We start from the raw sequence: 20,468 nt of genomic DNA, 5'->3' as shown, positions 1-20,468 counted from the left end.
TAAATTTCACAATGAGCTGTTCTGTAATAAATCAGAAAAACATGAAAGTCCTGAAAATATTAACGCAGATAAATCCACAACCTTAGTATCTTGCGTTTCTGAACAGAAAAATAAAACTATTTCTACATTACTCCAAACTTGTATTGTATGTGTCTCTGGTGGTGAAAACATAATCCATGCAAGGGTTTTGTGTGATAGTGGTTCAGAAAAATGCTTTATTAAAGAAAATTTAGTAAGAAAACTGAATTTAAAGCCTATAAGAAAAGAAAATTTATTAGTATATTCATTTGGCGGACGAAAACCACAAGAATCATCATTTGACGTAGTTTCTCTTGAATTACAAAATGTTTCGCAACCAAGCAATACCATAAATATTGAAGCCTTGGTAGTTGAAAAAATAACTGGCGCTACAGTCAAAATTCCAGACAAAGGTTTGATTCAACGCTTGAAAATGAGAGGATTTAATCCTGCTGATACAGGGCATGAACGGGAAATAACTATTTTACTAGGGTCAGACTTTTTATGGCAAATTCAATTAGGTATTGTGGGAAAAATTGGGAAGCATTTATACCTATTTATACCTTGTCCTCTATTGCAGAAACTATTTTCGGACATACTATTCAAGGGCAGATAGAATCAAAAGATAGAATAATAAATTGTTGTAGTGTATCAGTTGAGAGTGAAAATGAACAGAAGAAATTTTGGGATTTAGAAGTCATGGGTATTGTTGAGAATAACGAAAAGAATTCTAGTGATTTAGAAATCATAAATGACTTTCAAAATAATTTGAAATTTAAAAATGGTCGTTATGAGGCAAGGTTACTATGGAGCAAATCTCGCGATTTATTGAGAAATAATCTTGAAGTGGCTAAAAGAAGATTTGCTAGTCTAGAAAATAAATTTAAGTGTAATGAAATGTTATTTGAAGAATACAACAATATTCTCAGGGAAAAAGAACATTTAGGAATTGTAGAAGTATGTCCTGAAAACAGCTCGACACTTAATTCTTATTATATGCCTCACCATCCTGTAATTAGAGACGGCAAAATAACAACAAAGGTACGCATCGCTTACGATGCTTCTTCAAAATCAAATGATGCTCTTTCTCTCAATGATTGTCTTCACCCGGGGCCAAATCTAAATCCAAATGTTTTGGACGTTATTTTGAAATTCCGCGAAAATAGTATCGCCTTTTCGGCAGATATCGAAAAGGCATTCCTTCAAATATCAATCGCAGAAGAAGACAGAAATTATCTGAGATTTCTTTATTTTAAAAACCTTGATAGAAAAGAGAGTGTAATTTCTTACAAAATGACAAGAGCAACCTTTGGTGTAACTTGTAGTCCTTTCATCCTTGCCTGCACAATAAAACATCACATTGATAAGTACAAGAATTCTAACTTTAAGACTTTTACGTGGATGACCTACTTTCTGGAGCGACAACTGTTGAAGAAGCGCTTAATCTATCAAATGAATCTGTTAAAATTCTTGCTGAAGGAGGTCTAAATCTAAGAAAATTCGAAACCAATTCCCTAGAGCTTAAACAGAAATGGCTTGAGGAAAAGTTAATCTCTCTCAATAGTGACACTCCATGTACATCCTTAAAAGTACTAGGTTTAATATGGAACAATGATGAAGATGTCTTAGTACTAGAATTAACACCCTTACTGTCCTCTATAAACACTGAATGTACCAAACGTAATGTATTAAAAATAGCAGCCAAAATTTTTGACCCATCTGGATTTATCGCACCCTTTGTAATTCGAATTAAATGTTTATTGCAACAGCTATGGCTTCAAGGGGTACCTTGGGATGAGATCTTTTCTGGAGAACTCGAAAATGACTGGAAAATATGGCTCTCTGAAATAAAAGAACTTAAAATGTTGAAAATTCCCAGATATTATTTTCATGTACCAAATTTAGACAGGGACACTGTTCAGTTACACATTTTTAGTGACGCTAATCCGAATGCGTATGGCTCAGTCGCATACTTGAGATACAGAACAGATGAAGATAAATTTGAAACTACATTTGTTTTGGCAAAATCACGTGTTGCACCATTAAAGAAATTAACGCTTCCCCGCCTTGAATTGATGGGAAGCACTGGTGGGTGCTAGGGTTGCCAACTACCTGAAAAATATTCTACATATTTCAAATGTCATTTTATGGTCAGATTCGGAAATAGTTCTACATTGGATTAAAGGTACAGCTAAAAGATGGAAACCTTTCATTGCTAATAGAATTTCAGAAATACATGAAATTTCAGATCCTTGTTCATGGAGACATTGCGAAGGAAAACTCAACCCTGCAGATCTAATAACAAAGGGTTGTTCTGCAAAAGAACTGATAAATTCTTCGAAATGGTGGCATGGCCCTGCATTTCTTTCGTTACCTGAAATTCAATGGCCAAAACCCGAACTATCGACGTCAAAATTACATGATGTATCAGAAAAATCTCGAAAATCGGAAGCTATCCTAGCGTGTTTGATCAAAACAGACAAAACTGAAAATGTTCCACTCATGAATTTGACAAAATTTGGTTCCTTGAAAAAACTTTATCGTGTGACTGCTTGGATTTTCAAATTTATATCAAATTTAAAAGTAAAAAGGGAAAATAGAAATTTTGCGGAAATTTCAGCAGAAGAAATCAGTAAATCTGAAACCTTTTGGTTAAAACAAGCTCAAGAAGATATTTTTCCTGAAGTTATAGAGTCTCTAAGAGAAAACAAGCATATTCCAAAAGATTCAAAATTGTTCGAATTAAATCCCATATTTTCAGATGAAGGTCTACTTTTGGTACGAGGTCGGTTACAAAAGTCAAACCTACTATTTAACAACAAACATCCAATAGTAATCCCTTCAAAACATAAATTAAGTGAATTAGTAGTACGAGACGCTCATGAAAAGGTTTATCATGCGGGTGTATCGGATACTCTAGTGCATATACGTGAAAAATTCTGGCTCTTAAGAGGAAAACAATACGTCAAATCAATCCTGAGTAAATGCTTAATATGCAAAAAATATAATGTACGTCCTGGACAACAAATCATTGCACCTCTTCCAGCGGATAGAGTTAATGAATCTCCACCTTTCGCAATTTGTGGACTCGATTTTGCAGGTCCTTTGTGTGTAAAAGAAAATGACAACAAATACTACATTTTATTGTTTACTTGCGCTACTACAAGAGCTATTCACCTTGAGCTCGTCAAAGGCATGAGCACTGAAGAATTTTTACTTGCGTTCCGCAGGTTCGTATCCGGAAGAGGTTTGTGTTCCACTGTGTACTCGGACAATGGTAGAACATTTAAAAGAGCCGAACTTGAATTAAAGAAAATGTGGAAAGTGATTAACCACCCTGAAGTTAAAAAATTTTATGCTTTGCATGGAATCACATGGAAATACATTGTGGAACGTGCTGCCTGGTGGGGCGGTTTTTATGAATGTTTAGTTCGCAGTCTAAAAACTAGTTTAAGAAAGAACATTGGGAAATCATCTTTGACTCAAAGTGAATTAGAAACGCTTTTGCTTGAAATAGAAGCGATGATAAACTTGCATCCATTAACATACGTCTTTTCTGATCTTGAAGAGCCCTCCGCACTTACTCCAGCCCACCTGTTGATTGGTAAACGACTCTTGAGTTTGCCAGCTGTAAGGAGGAATGACTTGAATTTACCAGGTTCCAGAGAAGTAATGTTAAAACGTTTCCGTACACGAGAAAATCTAATAAATCACTTTTGGAAGAGATGGAAAAAGGAATATCTCCTGTGCTTGAGATCTGCTCATTATACCGGTCAGAAGAAACCATCTGCATTCAACGTAAATGATATACTACTTGTTCATGATGAAAATTTACCTAGAAGCTGGTGGAAATTAGGAAGAATAACCAAAACCTTTATTGGTAGAGATGGAATGATCAGATCGTGTGAAGTGAAAACTGGTAATTCGGTAATCAAACGTCCAGTGCAGCTATTGTACAATTTAGAAATTGATGATATCAGTAATTGCAATAATCAGTGACTGGTCAAAAAAAAAATTTTGGACTGAATGACTGATAAACTGATGATAAAAAAAAATGTTCTTTTTCATAATGTTTTCATTTATTCATTATTATTTTCCTTGGTTTAATGATTTGTGGTGATCTTGAGAAATGTTAATTTAAATGTTTTGTTTTTTCTATAGTTTCAGAAAAATTTTCTTGGTGTTAAGAAATTATTGATATAATGTGACCTGTATATGTAAGTAATTTTTATTTGTTTCTTATTGTTATAGTAATATTGTAATAGTTAGTTAAATTTATGATGAACCTATTGTTCATCGGGGGGGAGTTTGTTGAAATTATTTCTTTTTCCCTCCGATGGATTCAGTTTTTCTTTTATTTTTTATCGTCTGTCGCCGACTAGATCACGTGACTGGCGGCAGAGAAGGAATGTAATACTCTTTTAGTTACGCTTGAGGGCGACGCCTTGAAATGATCTGTTCTTGGCCGCATAGCGGTAATGAACAATTATAATATTTGTTCTTGATAAACTAATTTTGGCCTATGATGGGAAAATTTATAATAAATGTATATATTGTGCTTTCAATAATGTAAATAATGTACATAAGCTCTTCATTAAATGTTTTGTTTTTTCTATAAAAAAAATAGAATCGTGAATTCATGAGCATAAACGTGACAATTTTTATACAGTTTTTTGTTTGCATACAAAGTATCCTTGACAGCGCTTTGATAGTATTTCAACACACGACAGTTCCATACAAATTGAAAAGCGAGGACACTTCCGCATAAAAGAAACATTCCTTGTTAGACGTATAATAACAATTTGTATAGTTTAGAGGCATTTACGCAAAAATCACATCTCGGTTATTTTTCGACAACTTACAACAGCGATTTTGCTTATGAATTTGTTTTATAAATTTCGAAGCTCCTGGACTACAAAAATGTTTTGTGTAAAGAAGGGAAAATACTTTACGGTACCTTTAAAATTGTATACGTCTTTGGATACCCTTGATAGAGTTATTGCTATTTTTATTTTATGTTTCGAATATCAAAATGTTTTAAATAAAGGACATTTTGTCATCCACATAATACTGTAACATGTACCTTTCAAAAAGTTTTAGGGTAGAGGCTTAATATTTGCTCATTTTAAACTAATAACTTTATTATTACGAAAATTAAAAATATTAAATATGCATGGGCATTTATACATATCCTTGTAAATAGCATGTATTTGCCTTAAAATACAAAAAGCATTATTTACAAAAATAATAAATACTTATTAAATTATTTATAAATGTACTTGGACATTCGTAAACTCCTTTGAATGTTAATGTGAAGAAATCTAGTTATTAAACATAAGTTAATTTATAATGATTATAAATATTAGCTAAATATTAACCTTAACATTTAACTGTAAGCATAAATTGAAATTATGTTGAAAAATATGTATAGAAAACATTTAAGGTGTTGTAAAGCACCTTAAATGTTTTCTATACATAATGTCTATGAAATGAATACTAAAGGAAGTAGTTAAGAAGAATTTAAAAAAAATTTTAAGAATACGTGTTGTTGAAATTAAGGGTAAACAATTTTGATTATTATTCAAGGAATTATTTCCTTGCATTTTATAACAACTTTATAACTATCACTGCTTGCGAACTGACGCATTGGTCCGGTACGCCCATTTTTAAAGGGTTTATTTTTTGAGCACGAGTCTATATTATAATGAATTTTCTGCTGGATGTTAGCTGCTCTCTGATGCAGGCACCAATTATCATAGAGACTGAATGGTATCATTTAGTCTGCACGTCATGTAAATATAAATATTGTAAATAAATATTTATGAAAAATATAAATATTGTAATATAAGTACAAGTGATCTTATATTAAAGAAAAGGCGAAGAAGAAGAAATGAGTGATGTGGTCGCACTCAGCTGATCAGTGTTTAAGCTCACAGAGCGTTAACAGTTGCTATAATTTTTTTAAATATTCGTTGTATTTTTATATTTGGGATATCAATTGATGAATATGTCCAAATTCGGTCCGGATACCTTTACTTTTAATGTGTTATTTTTATATATTTAAAGTTGTGAGTTTTGAGACTCCAATAATAAAATCAATATGATGCAGTAAACTTTATTATCATGACTTAATTTTATGAATTTCATTCTGCGAAGGTTTTGATATTAGCAGCGACATACGCCTCTTGGTTAATATGATTAAGTTTGGCGAAGTTAAGGCGGTCAGAGCAAAAATGGCGAATTAAATAGTAAGACGTAAAGAAAAAGTATGTGTGGTGGGGACGCAGTGAGCTGATCAATGGTTATGTTTACAAGTATTGTTTTGAAAATGAAAGTAATGAAAAAGAATCTGAGATAGCTTTCTGAGGAGTTAAAAATTACAGTTCTCTCCGTGCACATGACGTTAGCGTTAACATTAACATTGAGGAATCAAAAAACTTTAGTTCTCATGCGCTGGACGAGTAAAACCGATGTTGAAACATCAAAAATTATTTCTCGAGATACTATTATACATCGAGAACTGAAAACAAGGGTAGAAGCTGAACATGATAAAAGTATGCTGGTGTGTCATTTTAATTAAAAGATTATTTGAATTAACTTAGGCCTGCTTACCCTATTTTCACACATCCCAAAAGTATGGGTTTAAGATATGAGATTTGAGGTGAGACAAAATCTTACGTACCGTGATTTTACTTAGCCCAAAAGCTAGGGTCAGCAAAGTAAATATATCGCTATTTCTCACACCAAATGTAGCGATTTAAAAACTGTCGTTTTTCTTTTTAATATTATTAGTATTTTTATGATGTTGTGACCTCTCCTATTTGTCTGCCAATAATAAGTTCATTAATTTTATAATAGGTAAGAGACAAGGCTTGCGCCCATTATTATTGGCTTAGGCACCTTATATGTGACCAAACGAGTTTCTATCTCAGTTTTACAGAAAATTTCAAAGGAGAGGGATCCGAGGGTTTCCACCCCTCTTTTTCTTTACAAAGCTTTCGAGAGGACTTTCGGCTGGACAGTAATTTATGTATCTCAATGTCGTAAAGACGCTCTTCACTTATGAACGTTGTACCTTTTCCAGAATTACAGCCCGAACCCAAAACTACAAATGCATGCTTCCTTACTACCATGCCAGTAGGGCGGCTAACATTTATATAAAATGGAATTATTAATTGGAGATGTTTCAAATATACCATTTGTGCTCAAATGGTACCTCAAAACCATTTGTGCTTCGATAATAAAATTTTATTGAGGGCATTTTTTAATTTGGAATGCATTCACGAATAACTTCGTTTCATTCCATCCACACTTGTTTTTCGATTGGCTTCCTTAGCTTGTAAATATTCGAGAAAATTTATGAAATTCAATGGTTTTGCTGTCGAAAGTTTGGAAGAATGGGAGAAACACAGTTAAGATATGAGTAAACATGTAAATATTTTCAGTTCATTTCTGGTGTTCTCTTCCATAATAGCTGTCAAAAGTATTTGCTTCGAATATATTTTTCACGTACATAAATTATATTTCACCAACTGTTCAAGGTTTCGAATCTTAAGTGAATAAAATCAGTGGTAATGTTTCTCAATTTGCATCTTTCCATGCGTGAAGAAGTAAATTTGGGACCCAATCCCATTTGCCGAGGGAAAAGTAACTAACTATGCGTGCATAGAATTAGCAGTTCTCTGTCAAGAGGCTTTCTGTGAGTCCATCACAAATTTTCGTAGAGGCTAGGCAAATCCCAAACGCGTGAAACTCAATTGTAGATTCGTGCGGTTGGAAAATTTCAATGCGAAAATTTCGCTTCGGGAAGACGCGGGGATAGGAATTGGCTGCTATGGAAATTTCGAAAACTCGAGTTCTGTTCCTTCCCGTCTTTCCTACGAAGACAGCAGTAACCTTAATTATCGGTATTATACTGCAGTGAGCTTTGCAGTGACTATAACGGAATTAAAGCGGACCGAAAGTAGCTCTGTCCCATCAATTAAGGTTTTGGACTTGCAACATAACTGCAAAACTTCTTGTGATTACTCTAATCATATATCTTCTAGCGGCGCTTCAGAAAGCTGAAATAAACTATATTAGGATGAGATTGCTGTTTCCAGTAACTGTTGTTATATCCCCTATATTTTATGAAGTATGCAGCTGTAGAATTTGGGGTAACTAATTTTTTTCCCTCCTCTGCAGTCTCTTTACAAATTTTCACAAGGTCTTCTTAAATGTATGCAGAGAATATTTTAATACAAAATTTCTATAAATTATTGCATTGCAATCTGTTTTTACTTTTTTTTGCAGTTTGTTCATTTACTCATGTGTGTAATATGTTCGGTATAAAAATAATAATAACGTAAACAAAATCATCAGTTAAAACTTTAACAGATTATGGTATGCTCATCCAGCAGATTATGACATGGAATGGAATATTAAGTGGAATATTAATTTGTGGAATTTTCAAAACTGATAGTTCTATTTGAATTCAACTTACATCGAACTGGCTTGCTGCATGGCTGTGTTCTTCTTTTTTGTGTGCATTACCTAAATATAAGCTAGTTTCCTTTAAAATATACTCCTCAAAACCATTCCTTCCTTAGGTTTATAAGTGTGCTTTGCTGTATTAGATTTAATAATTAAATAAACAAATTATGAAATCAGTGCTTAAAATGTAACATAAAATCAGTCCATTTCCAAAAAACTGTCCTGTCATTGTTTATCAATCAAGTTCCCTATTACAGAAGTGCATACGAGCCAGATTCGCTTTAAAAATTCTGAACAAAAGCATCCCTCTCCTTAAAAAAATAACTCTCGTGCGTGTGCCCTAGTTTGAATACTCCAGTTCAATTCAGTTCTCTCGTTATTATTACATACGGTGTCCATAAAGGCTTTACCCCGACATTATTTTGGTCGTACAAATATACTCTCATTTACAAAAATGTTTTAAATGACGCAGTAATTAAAAGTTAACCGAAAAGATGAAGAAAATTAATGGTGAATCGATAAATTTAAAATATAGTTTCTAGAGTAATTTTGTAAATAATTTTATTTGTTGTTCCATTCGTTATACGTAACACAGTATGTGGCATAGTAGCATATCAAACTTTATGCCATGTAGAGTATTAAAATACATTTAAAATTAGGTAAAACCTTAAATCTTGAATAAATCTCTGATGGATTCGAGAGCAAAATTGTCTTCTTCAGAAATAAAACGCTTCTACACAGGTGGAAAGAATAAGAACCATATTCGTATGGAAAACAATACAAAAAGCAAAACGAAAATTAACGTAGAACCTTTTATCAAAGATAACAGAAATGAAACATGAATAAGCTAAGAATTCAAAAAGTGCTAGAAAGATGATATATTTTTATTTTCTTGTACAAAGTAAAGGAAATAATATAAGCGCGAAACGTTTCATGTACCATATTTCAACGGATATATCCATTTTCACTGTTCCCGAATACATTTTGAGTACTTTTTGTGTGACTGTGTAGATGTGTTTGTGTGGATAGAATAAAGGACTCTGTTTTCCAAAACGAGTTGTAAATTGGATTATAAATGGAGTTTGCACGTAATTTAATAGGCCGTGCGCAAGGAAGCCATGTGGTATCCAAATCAGATTTTTGTAAATATGAAAGAAATCCAATTCACCAGGTAAAGATGCTTAGCTATGATCAGCTATCGAAAATTTGTTTATATGTTTTTTTCGAATTTAGAGATTCGTGTTTTCTGATGGCTTAGTTGTAAGTATGTTGCTCTGGCTGATATATATCAAGTCACATTGACAAGATATACTAAATTCCAAAGAATTAAAATCAGAGTTGTTATCCTTATAGTGATGAATGGAGTGATGAATTTAGCTGGTAAATGAGAAAATGAAAGTTCTGAATGTTAAAGCTGGATGAGAATGTGTAGAATTTTTACTAGTAGAAAAATAAATGATCCCGAATTAAGTAATATATAGATCGATAAGCATAATGTAAAGATTAAAATTTAAAACGATAACTTCTAGATTAATTCAGAAATTAAGAAAGTCCTTTTGCTCGAAATTATGTACATAATAATTTATATACGAATCATATCTTTTTACATAATTTTGAAATTTTTGCTTTTACGATTGGTTGATAAAATTTTTACAAATATTCCTTTGGTGGTTTTTACTATTTACCATAATTGATAAATATTATTAACGTTTATGAAATGCTTAAACATAATATATAATTTACGAATTTATTGAAAGCATAAATATTTCCTGTCGACTATGACTACGTTGCTATAATACTGTCGAAGTTTAGAATCTTGGTATCTTTCTCATAAAAATTTGCTTTTTTTTTCTGCTCACGGCATAGCTTAGTACATGCTTTTATCTCTGCTTTTCTTCTTCCGGGAAAGCAGCTGAAATAATAGATCATGGTTTTTCAAATAAAAATCGTCTTCGTCTATTTGGAATGTTTACGTTACAACGCTAGATTATATTTTATATTCTAAATCATTCATTTATACAGGTATGGCACATATATAATAAGGGTCATTTGAAAACAAATGCAGCTTTCCTTTGAAGCATAAACTTGTTATGTTTGCAGAGTAAAATTTTGCTTCTGAGCGCGCTTACGTTTTCACATCTTGCAAAGAAAATATTTGTATTTCTATCCCTCTCTCCAGAAAATAAGTTTTTTTAGAAACGTTTAAGTCGTTCCCTCTGTATTTGGATAGTACATTTAGGTAAAATATTTTTGGAAATCAATTTTTATGTCACAAAATATATTTTACAATTTCCAATTCAGATTAGTGGACGGCAATTTCTTTTTAAATATAAGAGTTAAAAATTTCGGTTTATTTATGTTTTAATATAGTGCAAAATTCAAAAATCCAATACGTTTCATTTAGATAAAAAACGCTGTTAGATTAAATTATTGAAGTACAGAGGAATCACATAGATTTTAAGCATAAAAATTGTAGGGCGTACAATTGTACCCTTATATAACTAGGGCAATGGAAAGAATGACTACTTTTTCTCTTAAGATGTGAGTACATATTTATGAAAGGTGCTTTGCAGTATCATTTACTCAATTTAGCAATTAAAATACATTATTTACACCGTTATGGTAAATTTTCGAAGAAGATACTTTAAAATAATATTGCTTATGTTTAAGATATACGATAAAAAGAATGTTTGTCAATATATAGTAATAACTGTGGTTTGACATTCTGTTTTTAATTTAAGATACCTTTTCTCGGAAAACTAAAGAATAAAAATTAATGTTTTAGTTATATAGCTATTTCGGTATCACTATAGAAAGCACCACAAATGTTTGGAGTATAAACCACCATCAGATATAGTTATTGCTTACGTTTAAGGATCTTCGGGAAGAAATCACACTTATTATATTAAATCACGTTTTCTTACCCAATGTTAATAGGATTGGATCCTTCCTTAATATTATTCCAAAGGTCTTAACTTTTAGGCCACTACTTAGAAAATTCTCACTCAAAACCCATATTTTTTTGTCTATATCTTTTTCCCCTCCTTTCCTCTCTCACTTTTACTCTTTTTTTCTTCTTCTTCTTTTTCTTTCATTTTAGAAATAAAATAATGCTTGTTTGCATTCATAAACTATAAGTTAAGCTCATTGTTAAAAAATATAAATTTTTCAAAATACAAGTCAGCGCATTAATATTTAAAGAAATTTATCTTTTAAAAGAATGTAAAGTGAATGAGTAACTTTCTACACTTCAGGGTACTGAATTCTTTATTTCTCTTAGAAAGCAAACTTTGAACGAAAGCGCTTCTTCAAAGTCTTTTGCGCAAGGATTTATTGAAGTAAAATTTACAGCTTATAAATATATTTGATTAAGTAATGTGGAATTGCTGCTTGAACAAATTTAAATCACTGAAGAAAAACGATGCTGAAATCGTATTACAAAACTGAAAGATACGAAGTAACAGATAGAAAAAAATTATTTCGTTTATGTTTGAATTTAATAAAGTAGAAATTAATACACCATTTTTATCTTTTGTTTTTAGTGAAGCATGATAGCCTATTTATTTGTTTCAGCTACAGATGAATGAATCTCTGTTTAAGAAATCTTCAGTATTTTACATAACACAGTATATTTGAGTGAAATTTTAGTCTAAATAAACATTCTTTAGTGCAGTCATATTTCAGGTTGAGAGATAATAAATTTATAATCATCATTATACTTTTATAGCTCTTTAATGATGCATGATATAAAAAATAAAGTTGCAGTAACATAATATTGATATTTTGCATTTATTAAGAATTTTTCAATTTTCTGCGTGTATGTATATAATTCGAAATCAAGGAAAATAAAAGTATTAAAACAAAAATGTATTAAAATCATGCCTGCTACAGCTGCAAATGATGTAAATAAATGAAGATATTAGCAGGAGAAATTGTGAGAACATAGTCATTATCCTCAGGAAGAGCAAGTTAAAAAAGCTTTTAATTTGGAAACTGTGTAAAATTAAGTCTACATTTTTGTATGAGGCGTGGTTTTAAACTAATAACCGTTTGGAAATAAAAACGAAACAAGGAGAATTTTTTTGCAAATTTTATTTTTATATGAAAACCTGTACCTGACTCTATTTTTCTACATAATTTCCGCCAATACTAAGGCAATTATCGTATCGTACAAGCAGGTTTTGAATCCCCCTTTCTTTTTTAGAAGTCTGACGCCTGATTTGACACCCACTGCAATATGGTCGTATTGACCTCATCGTCGTTGTGGCGAAGACTATCCAAGTGCTTCTTCAAATGCAGGAAGGGGTGCTCGTCACTGGGCGTTAGATTGGGACTCTACGGAGGATGATCAAGTTGTTCCCCACAAAATGATGAGATCTTGAGTTTGATTTTACGCAGCTGTGTCAATATTTTCGGTGCCCAGCGTGCCCACAGTTTTCGATAATTCAAGCCTTCGTTCACAATTTCATGCGGAACGCTGCGAGAATCCCGAGGAGGATCATCAGATAATTACGAAATCCTAAAGCTTCTGGTCTATTTCATTTGTTTATCAACTTTATGCACCAGATCTTCAATAATGACAGAAAGTTACCCACTTCGTCCAATATCATGAGCTTATACGGCCATCTTTAACAGCTGTAATCCATTTCCGTAACATTCCACCGCTTATACTGTTTTCGCCGTACAATTCGCTAATCTGACGATGAATTTCAGCCACTTTTACGTCTTTAGCACTAAGAAAATGAATCTCAGTAAAATAAATAAACAAAATAAAAAAAAAATGTGAGAGCCATGTTTTGACTTCTTAGTTAAAGTGTATTAAAATAAAATTTATTGTTAGAACAGAAAATCTTTAACTACATCTAAGCCCAGATTCTCTAACAAATCGAATAAGCGAACCCATGAACCATTGCCAGGCTATTAGTGTGGCATCTCATGCTATAAAGCTGATTTATCTTATAATATATTAAAATTGACATCAAAACCATTCGCAGAACGCAAATGATAAAATTAGATCGTAATAACAAAGACTATGACATCCTGCTCATTGTAGTATTGGAATTTTGAAATTCACAAATGGCATTATCTGTCTTTCAAAGTCTTAAAATTCCATTTTTAATTGCTTTATGAATCATTAACAGTTCTAGCCTTAAAAAAATAAATAAAATTAAGCATTTTAATACTTTTCAGTGCTTTGAAATACTGAATTAATATTTTTGTTTCTGAACAATTCGAATAAACTTTGTGAATAAACATGGCAGAAGAGAAAAAAAATAACCAAAATTTAGGGCCTCTTTTACAACTCCAAGCAATAACAATTTAGACATCTTCATCAGTTTGCAACACGAATAAGCATGGCTACACTTAACAATCTGTAAACGTAAATAGTGCTGAATTGAGTGCATCCACACTGGGAAAATTCTTTTTCGCTCTACGCCTTTTCTAATATATTACGTTATTTTTTAGATACAGTAATAATAAGATTTACAAATGTTCGTTCTAAATTAACTTGTAAGTGCCGAACAACAGTCTTTTGATACCAGTTTAGATAATCATGTAAATTTATACTTTTTCGTTTTATTGAAACGTTTTTATTCTAATACACTGTATAGTTCATTGCGCATGAATACGTATTCGTGGAGAGAACATCTAGTCCTAAATCCACAGCTGGGGTTTAGGTCTTTACCGCTTTCCTTCGAAAACAATAAAAAATCTTCGCTAAAAGTGAGGAAATAAATAAGTACCATATAAAAAATTATAACTTTCATGTATTCCTTTGTTTTGTGCACAGCTGTATATCCTGAAAGATAGGAATTTCCTTTACATCCAGCGATTAGACACGGTAACCTGGGATAGCTGAACACTCATGTAATGCGTGTTGAATTAAATTCCCAAGTAATGAAATAATAAGATGTGTTAGTAGTGAAGATTTCGTATTTTTTCCTGTAAGATTATCATTTAAGTGATTTTTTTCCGTTTTGGTGAAGAAGGGAGCAAACCAACCATGTAGTTTTTTTTTTTTTTTTTTTTTTTTTAACATGCTTCTTCTATGCCTCTGAAGTTACTAAAGAAGTCTTGAAATAAACTAACAAACAGAAGTCTTACTTTAATAGTTAATAATCCTCTCTCCTCTTCTAAATATGTTACACGTGGTAAAAGGAGAAAAAAGAATTATCCATTTCCTCCAGTCGAGGGGAATTAATTTTTGAACAAATCATCCGTTGTTGTTTGTATATTTACTTGTTTTGAAAGGCTGATCTCATGACGGTCAATGTAATATTTAAGCATCAGAAATAGAGAAAAAGAGAATGAATGAAATGGGAAAGTGTAAGTAAATAATGTGTTGTTCGATGACAGGATGAATAGTTCATATTCAGATGACAAATTGTCTCAAACTCTAAATTCTTCATTCTGGCTTGCTTCTTTCCTCCAGGGATTTTGAAGTGGGTGTTTTTCAGAATTTTCTAAGTAATCGTTATAAGCAATGTTTTAAGGCTTAATCTGGGACACATAATCCGATTCATTCGCTCCGAAAAATCAAACAAGATCTGTTTTACTGGGCATTACACTAGAAGACCACTACTTTTGTTTGTCAGATAGATATTGGTACGAATTTTGTACTTAGATAGGTAACTTTAGTAGAATGTAAGTAAATTTGTTGTATTTTTCTGTGTAATGTAGCGCGAGACAAGTTTTAAGAGAAAGCTATACCGGAAAAGTAATAATACAAGTGCATTTAACATTTAGTAAATGGGTATCTCGGTTAATTTGGAGAGATATCGCCAAGCTGATAACGGTTTTGGTGGCTTTTGACGGTTTTGGCGCCAGATTTCGTAAGAAACCGACAAAAGTCGCAACATTTGATGACGCACTATGTTAGCGGTAACGGTCATCCTACCCTCGTATTGCTTCCCAGTAATTTCGAGAAGTACTAGAAATATCTCGTGGCAGGTTGTAAACTATTCAAGGCCGAAGAGAGAGTATCTGCTCTCAGTTGTTCAGTTAGCTGCTGTTGTTACTGTTGCGAGTTTAGCGTGAAGTCGGATTAGCTTTCTCTTTAGATGCCCTTTGCATTGCGCTTATTTAACGTTCTTAGTAGTTTGAAGTGTAATTACTGATTGTATTGAGTGATATTGTTAACACTTGTACGAATATTTCTGTGGAAAATTCCAGAGTTCTGAAATATTTCTTTCGATAAAAATAAATTTTATTAACCTATTATCGGATTTGTGCATTCAGTCTATTACAAACCCGTATGCACGCAACAAAAGATACATTCTTTTCATGTGGGTCCTGGAGAATACTGTTACAAGTTTTATTGCTTTGCATATTTATCATGAAACTGATTTAGTTAACAAGCTTCCTGATAAAACTAATAGAAACCTTTTTGAAATCTTCCTCAGGTCTGCGGTTAGAAGCATTTGGAAAACATAAAACTTAATTTTTTTTTTATCTGCAAAATTCACAATTCTTTATCTACATGGCTTAATAAACACTTTCACAGGAAGAACTAAAAATTTATTAAAGAATAACTACTTATAGAAATTTATTTTTTGCGTTCTTCTTTCATCAAGTCTGCAGTATTATTGCCGGAGCAGAGAACCTCTCTTTTGTTGGAAGTTTCCAAATATTTTCTCCAAATTCTTTAATTGCGTCGATGAAAGGTATGGAAAAATTAACCGAAATTTTAATTCTCATGGAACTATATAAAAATGCAAATGTTTTTATTTTCATTATTCTTCTACTGAGAATGTTGAAACTATTATCACAAAATTATGTGCTATATTTTAACCTTTAGCACCCAAAGTATTTTTCCCAAGCGCAGAAGAATTTTGGTGATGAACGCGAAGTGTACGTTTTAGACCCAGCTGGGAAAAAAATCAATATGTTGCATTCACAATCGTGCAAAATTGTTGCGTGCTGTTTTAAATTAAAAATAATTTAATTTTATTAAATAAAATAATCATCATGAAATTTTCATATAGAGGTTTTGAACAAACACACAAATAAAAATGAGCTTAATGTAAGGTACATTCAAAAACCGTTCCGTAGATCTTCGAATATAAATGCAGCACATACATGGTTTAAATATAATTTATTTTGTCTCTTAAACAGTAGAAAAGTATTCAGGTTACTTTGTAGATACTTTAAGGTATTTCGAAGGAAGCGGGAAAGACGAAAAATGAGCAATGCCCTCGAACCACGGACCTCTCGAATACGCTTCGAGCGTGCTGACCACTACATCACGAAGGCATGCCACGAAAACGGCAGAAATACCTTATATACTCTCCATTTAAAAGGACGGCTGAGGTTTTATGGACCCAATTTCCAAATCCTGGTGGTGAAGAATCATCATTCATCACCTTTTGAGTTCGGGATACACTATAGAGACATTAGGTTATTTCGAAGCAGGAAAGATGAACAATGACCAATGCCCTCGCCGGGAGTCGAACCACGGACCTCTCGAATGCGCGTCGAGTGTGCTGACCACTACACCACGAAAGTACGCTAAGAAGGCGGGAGAAATACCTTATACACAAAATCATTTTAAAGGAAAGCATAAGCGTAAATTATAATGTACAAAATATATAAAGCCACATAACCTAAGGTAATGGTATAATAATTATGGAATGTCATACACGAAAGTTCATGTGCACATACAATGCTTATCGAGAAATTGTGAAGGCGTTTCACTACACTGAACACAGGGCGAGTTATGCTGCTCCTATTCCCTCGTTGATGATGTCCGAGAGAATTTCTACGGATTTCTTTTTGGTTAAAAATATGTGATCTTCCGCTCGGAAGGTGGTTGTTGGCTTCAAACAAAACTGTTAGCTCGAATCACGGGGTGGAGGAACCTGCACCGCATCCTTTGATTCTCCTACGCAATCCTTGTTAAACAGCGCTCGGGAATAGCAACGGGGTCTTTTGGCGTCTTTCGTCTTCTATGCTGCTGCTGCCTTCGGCTACCCCATCTGTATTGTAATCTTTGCTCGCCTTAACAGGGTGTTTCAAAAAGTTTCAATTTCATTTCCTCGCTTTCTCCATCTGCCACCGTTCACTCACTTCTGGCCTCACACGACTTTTCGCTTTCTCCATCCACTACTACATGGTCTTTTGCTGTCCGTCGACTCAGTCCTCATCTTTTCTTCAAAACTGATGTAACTTAAAAACTTAAATAAATAAAAAGTTATGAATAGCTCTTATAATTAACGTCACTAAAATGACAAGTAACACAATTTTAAAGAATATGTAAATGAAGTTATCAATTGAGAGATCAAGATGTGCTTCTTTGATAATGATAGTGTTTCATCACTGAAGGAGAATATAAAGCGATTTTCAATTCTCTCATTCCAGTGACACTTAGAAAATTCGAAGATCAAAATTAGCACGTAATGCTACGTGTGCAGAAAACTTTCCTTTGAATTGTTAACAACAAACCTTTACAGAAGAATCATTCTTGAAAAATTTTATCTTTCAGGTGGTTTCAAAAAAGCTGATTTAGAAATGAGTATTTTAAGTGACCTCTTTAAAGACTTCAGTCTTTTATGAGTGATTTTATATGTTGCCACGCTTTAGTAAGTAAGTGTGTATGCAGAGTATCTTAGAAAAATATCACACATTTGAAAATTACAAATAATTTTAGTTAAAAGTTATACTTATAGAATATTCGTATTATAATCACTTAAGCAGCATTATCTATAAGTATTTTATGTGTTCAGTGTTGTTTGTAATCATTGCGAAGAAACAAAATGATTACAAGATTAATAAAAATCTGAGTTGCTGTGAGTTATAGCTGAAACAAATCTCGAATCTCGCATGCAAAATGTTGTACAATTCTGTAACTAGGAATCCATGGTTAGGATAAATATTTAAGGAAATAAATCTTCCAGCCACATTTTTCGAATAGTAGTTATAATTATAGTTTAAGTATAAAACTGGAAAAGTCCAAAATTTAAGAATTGTTTTTATTCTAAAACGTTTACGAATGGCAAGATATTTCTGCTTTTGTTTCGAGTAATTCAGAAGTAGCATGTCATAAAAGTAAGGCATTCCATATTTAAAATTATCTTATAAATCGTCTCAAACATGCTTTTTTTTTTCCAAATAGGTAAGAAACGTTCCTCAGATTTAAAAACTAAGACCCATTTGTTAATTTTTATGTATCAACTGCATCTCATTTTCATCTGAAAAATTAGCAGTATGAAATATTATCTGAAAAGATTCATCTTTCATTTCACTCAGTTGCCAAGACACGAGTCTGGAAATATTTTCATGAAGAGAAATAACTGATGCAATTGTTATATTAAAGTGAATTCCAGCATTTTACTCTTGATTAGTAAGCCTTATAAAAGCCGTTTTAGTTATTGATTGCCTATAGGCAAACAATATTAATACTGCTACAGTATTAATATTTCAGCTTAGTTTTTACAACCACTAAATATTTTCATACATTCTACTTTTTAGATATACTTTATTAATGTTTTATTATTTTCACTTCTATTAAATTATTTTATAGTTCATTCGAATTTATTTATATAAAGAGTCCAACTTACTTTTCTATAAAAATGAAATTTATTTTCTAATAAGATATTTTAACAATCTAATTCTGAGGTATTTTGTCTGGACCCAACCTTACATCTTTGGACTTTTAACCTTATTAACCTATTGAACAGTCTCAATGGATACTTTTCGATAAGAAAAGATGTGGAGATAGTATATAATGTATCGTATAGGTAAGAAGATAAAAATATATGTCTGTGTTTGAAATATGCGTTAAACTATGCAAAGGTAACTGGTTGTTTACCTCTACTTAACTTTTGTTATAAAGAAGATGTTTAATAAAGTATTTACTTATGTTTACTTTAAGATATAATATTTAGATCATTTTACTTTTTAAAAAATCTCTTTACCTTCAATATATTAAGCTTACATATGTGATAAATTTCATATGCGAGCCCCTTTTCTTTTTATGAAGCAGAAATTCTGGCTTATCTGAGTTGTTCATTGTGAATCTGTCTTGTGTTTGGCCTAATAGGTAACGGATAAATATTTTTCAAAGTATATTTTTTTCACAAACAACACATTATCCTTTACTTTATTACAGCATAGATTTTGGCTTGAATATTTATGTAGTTTATACTCATTCGGTTAAAACTAAAAGTTTCGCAAAACTTAAGGAGACAGTTTGAACAGAGCCGAAGTGACAAGTGTTAATCTAAATTAATACACAGAATTACAGAAGTATTTGAATCTATTAAATGTAGAGGAATATTGCTATTTCTTTAAACTCGTAAATTTATATAATGATTTTGCTTAATATTATGTTGTGTTATACTATCGTGTCCAGAATAAGAAATAATCTTGTGCATTTTTTATTTTCATATTTTTATAAATGTACAGATTATTTTCCTACATTTCCAATCGTGTTATTGTTTTCTAATTTGCTTTTCTGAACCACAAATTACGAATAAATAAGCAACTGTAAGAAACTTCCTGTGATTTTATCAGGCAGGCTATACTAAACACTTTTGAATGTCCCGACAGTATTTTTATTGCTTCAAAATTTAAATTAAATAACAAAAACGGATAATGAAAAAAATGAAAGATAGAAAGAAGGCTGTAGGAGGAAAAGAAACAAAAGATTTTTTTAACCCTAGACATTGTAATTCGGTTGTATACAACTCTGGCAAAGAAAATATATCCGCTAGAAAATACTTCTTTAACCGCGGGCCCCATGGGATAGCATACAGTTCATTCTCAGTTTACAGCCGTCTATTCTGTTACTTTCATCTGTTTCCTTGAAATCTAAGACTTACACCATAGTTAGACTGCTAGTATCTTAATGCATTCTTCTGTGTGTAACTTTTAGAAGGTAACGAAATTTCGACTGGAAAATGTTCAGATTTTTAATTAAGATATTGAATTACGTTTATCATATGTAAGAGGCGTAATTCTGAGGCTTAATTCAGAAATTC

The 20,468-nt window shown here is 32.0% G+C and overlaps 1 protein-coding gene and 1 non-coding gene across 16 annotated transcripts in view; one reads left to right on the top strand and one right to left on the bottom strand.

Moving 5' to 3' along the window:
- LOC118204330 (uncharacterized) overlaps positions 1–20,468 on the top strand; it is a 1,054,928-nt gene that overhangs the window by 774,784 nt on the left and 259,676 nt on the right. The gene's annotated exons all lie outside the window — the stretch shown is intronic.
- On the bottom strand, positions 16,923–16,995 carry TRNAA-CGC (transfer RNA alanine (anticodon CGC)). Its single transcript has one exon. It is a non-coding gene; the product is annotated as a tRNA-Ala (tRNA).

This window comes from Stegodyphus dumicola, chromosome 4, assembly GCF_044657685.1.
Source record: "Stegodyphus dumicola isolate Sdum_Otavi_A_Nest chromosome 4, ASM4465768v1".
In the NCBI taxonomy this organism is placed as follows: Eukaryota; Metazoa; Arthropoda; class Arachnida; order Araneae; family Eresidae; genus Stegodyphus; species Stegodyphus dumicola.
This window is presented reverse-complemented; position numbering and strand designations above follow the sequence as displayed.